Source organism: Adiantum capillus-veneris, chromosome 25 (genome assembly GCF_014529385.1).
Source record: "Adiantum capillus-veneris isolate H3 chromosome 25, ASM1452938v2, whole genome shotgun sequence".
Taxonomy (NCBI): Eukaryota; Viridiplantae; Streptophyta; class Polypodiopsida; order Polypodiales; family Pteridaceae; genus Adiantum; species Adiantum capillus-veneris.
Genome location: NC_140955.1, coordinates 18,859,649 through 18,863,976, shown reverse-complemented (window position 1 = coordinate 18,863,976; position 4,328 = coordinate 18,859,649).

The window sequence follows — 4,328 nt, the reverse complement described above, 5'->3', positions numbered from 1 at the left end:
TGTTTATGTCATGATAGCTCATTATTTTATCTGAGCATTTTTTGGGTTCCTACTTGCTTTTGTAGCACTTTTTTCCGTGTATCTAAAGATGCCTTGGTGGGATGTTGCCCTAAAGTCTCTTTTTGATTATGATTGCACTATCTAAAGCTCCTTGTAGCTTAGCTGATGATTGTAAATAAGTCACTATGCTATGTTTTTTATGGTTGGTTCATTCCAGGACTTGAAGCAGGCAATGGTGATCAGGGAATATGAAGCTTTCCGCAAGAGAGAACAAAGAGCCCGATTGAAGAGAAGAGCAGATGTAGGTTTGGTTGTTGAAAGAGAAGGGAATGAAGCAGCCGAAGGAATAGAAGAAATCATCGAGAATGAAAAAAGAGCAAAGATAGAAAAAGGGATTGCACGATATGTACTTCAAAGCACAAGTGAAATGGACATGAACACCAAAAAAGACATCTTCAATTGGATGATTCAGCACCCTTCACTGAAAGATATCCAGAACAACAAAGCATCAACACCTTGTTTTGCAGATACACTGATAGGAAATATTTGGAACACACTTCAAGACTTGAAGAGGCCACAAACTGAAGATGAGATGTTCCTCAAGAGGTCTATCATGATGATGCTTCTGAACTCAAAAAACCCAGAGGAGGAACAAGGCCTTAATGTTAATGTTGTCTCCAAGGTACTTTCTATTCAGAGAAGGAACTTGTATGGAGCCAAGAATCGGCTACTCCAACAAACTGAGAAGACCACTTTGTCCTTTGCCACATGTCATTGGAGTCTTCAAAAAAGTCGCATACTTGAAGAGGTAAAGGAGCTAATAGTCAACTTTTGGATGCTTGAGACTCGTGTATCCCCCAACAAAAAAGACATATGTTGAAAGAGAATTGGTTGAAAGGAGTATATCGAACATTCCATCTATTTATTGGAAGTATCACAGGTATGGAAGAAAGTGTATGCCATGTAGTGGCTTTTTGTATTTGTTAGATACTCTTGCCGGGTAGAAGCTTTTCGACTGCATAGCTATTTGAATTACTTACATAACTATTGCCAGGGTTTAGTCGCCAATTATTGACCATAATCTATCTGTTTTGCTGCCAATTATGTGTTTCATGGCGGTTCGTTATAGTTATTCTTTGGCAATGGCTAGTTAATAGCTGTCAAATTTTGGCTGGTAGCTATCCGTGTTTTATAGATAACTATTGCCACACTAATAGCTATCAAATGCAGTTTACTTCATAGCCACCCACTAGCTATGTTGTATCATCTTATAACTACTCAAATATATGTCGTAGTTGCTCACTATATTGGCCAGTTGATAGCCGTCAAAGTTTGACCGGTAGATATGTGTTGTTACATAACTTCTGCCAAGCTATTTGATTGGTATTGATATTGATAGCCAATAATGACTATTTTTGTAATTACCTACTTGTTGATAGTGATAGATACTAATAACTGTTCTGTTATTAGCAGTTGTCTAATAGCTATTGATCAGGTATTTTCCTTAGGTGAAACTATTTTATAGCTAGTGATTTCTATAAAATATCTCTTGATAGCTCTTTGATAGCAATTGATAGTTGTTCATGGCTTGTGATTGCTATTTCATAGCCAAAATTTGCTTTTTAATAGGTAATCAATAGATATTTTATAGCTAGTGATGACTATTGATAGCCAATAATCAAGTATTTTCTTTAGGATGAGGTATTTCATAGCTAGTCAGAGCTATTTGATAGCTATTCATGGCTAGTGATTGCTATTTCATAGCTAGTGTTTGCTATTTGAAAGATATTTTATATGTAGTAATTGCTATTTGATAGCTACCGATAGCTATTCATAGCTAGCAATTGCTATTTTATAGCCATTTATTGGTATTTGATGGCTAAATAATAGATATTTCATAGCCGATGATTTCCATTTTGTAGCTAGTGATCTCTATCAATAGCTAATAATCAAGTATTTTCTTTAGTTAAAGCTATTTCATAGCTAGTGATTGTTTTTTGATAGCTATTGATAGTTGTTCATAGCTAGTGCTTCTTGTTTCATAGCTATTGATAGCTATTTGATAGATATCTCATAGCTAGTGTTTGCTACTATTTCATAGCCAAAGCTATTCCATAGCTAGTGATTGCTACACGATAGCTACTACAACAGATCTTTGATAACTATAATAGCTAATGATAGCAATTTAATAGCTAGTGTTTACTATTTGATAGCTATTTTATAGATAGTAATTGCTGTGAGATAGCTATTGATGTTCATAAATACTATTTGATAGCTATTAATAGCTCTTTGGTAACTTCTATCTGATAGCTTTTCCCAGCTAGTGGTTGTTTCATAGCTATTGACTGCTATTGGATAGCTCTTGATAGCTAGCTATTGGCAGTTATTCATAGATAGTGCTTGTTTTATAGCTATTGATAGCTTTTTGATAGATATCTCATAGCTAGTGTGTGCTATTTCATAGCTAAGGCTACTTTATCGCTAGTGATTGCTACTCGATAGCTAATAATAGCTCTTTGATAACTATAATAGCTTTTCATAGCTAGTGATTGCTATTTCAGAGTTAGTGTTTAGTGATTGCTATGTGGTTTCTATTGGTAGCTCTTTGATAGCTATTGACAGATCTTTAATAGCTGTTTATAGCCGGTGATAGATACCTCTCAACTATTGATAGCGGTTCTTAGATATTTCATAGCTAGTTATAGCTATTGATTTTGATAACTGTCATTTGATAGCTATTGGTAGCTCTCTGATAGCTATTGATAGTAATAGCTATTGATAGTGAATGATCAGGTGTTTTCTTTAGGTGAAAGGTAATTTATAGTTAGTGATTGTATACGAAAGCTACTAGTAGCTGTTTGATAGCTTTTGATAGCCATTTATATCTAGTGATTTCTACTTTATGGGTATTTGATAGATAATGATAGCTTTTTTCTATAGATATTTATAGCTAGTGATTTTTATTTCATAGCTTTTGATAGCTATTAATAGCTAAAACTCACTATTGATAGCTATTGATAGCTAATGGGTAGCTTTGACACATGATTTCTTTGTCATTCAAGCTTCTTGTTGTGGAATGCAGGCTGAGCTCTACCAACGTTTCAAGGATGCCAATCCAGATGTAGCAATCCAGCTTCGTGCTTTTGAATCAGAGAAGCCCTACTTTGTGCGAAAGCTAAAGGATAGGCTGGCATGTTGTTGTATTTACCATGTGAAAATTTCATATTTGAAGGAGGCTGTGAATCATATGCGTAGTCAAGAATTTGGAATGCATGGTGGGTTGTGCAAATGTGCATGCGCTATGTGCAATGATTCATCACTTGGAGGAACATGTGTTGCTACAAAGTACAATGTGAAGAGCATTTCAAAGCTTATAGATTCTCTATTGTGTCCCAAGCAAGCTGGCTCTACCTACCATTGTCTAAAATGCCACATGGGTCAATGTACAAAATGTGGCGCAGAGAAATTTGTATGATGTCCACAGGAGCTGCTAAAGGATGCAAGAACCATCAAAGTCAAAGTATTTAAGGATGTGGAAACATGCAAATGTGAAGGTGGAAATAAGAAGAAAAGGAAGGAACTTATATGCGAGGAGATGATCACTGTTGATTTGCTACAGGTATTCAAAAAAGATCTCCAATTTTTCATCAAACATGACTTCGTGTATCGATGGTAGGATGAACAGTTCAAAGCGTACATCACGCATTTTCTTGAAGATGTTGTTGTATTTGTGGTGGATTTTGCTGAGAACTATTCATTCAAGGAGCCGAATGAGATCCAGTCGATGCATTGGTATTCCATTCAGGTCACCATTTTTGTACACATTACCTACTATTGTGTTGGACCTGAGATAAAAAAGACTTTGCACTTTTTCATTTCTGATGATAAAAATCACGACACTTTGTTTGTCCAACACTGCTTTATGCTACATTGGCAATGGATAAAAGATAGAGGCTTGGATGTTAGCCAGCACTGGGTTTGGTTAGATGGGGCAGCATCACAGTTCAAGGCAAAAAGGCCTTTCTATTTTGTTGGTAGATATGCTGCTTTGACAGGGAAAGTGATAGTGTGGAACTTCTTTGGAAGTGGCCACGGGAAAGGAGAACATGATGGGGCAGGAGCAGTTGTGAAAAGGGCACTTACACACGAGCAACTCAAGAGCAATGGAGCTACGTTCAAATGTGCAGCTGATGTTGTGCAATTTCTTCACCAGCATTTGTCCGATGGGTCCATTGCTCACTACCCTTCCAAGCATAGGTAGGTAGAGCGTGTGTTTTGGGAGGTCAAGCTTGGAGAAGTGTCCCAGGAGAACGGATGGGATTGTGAAG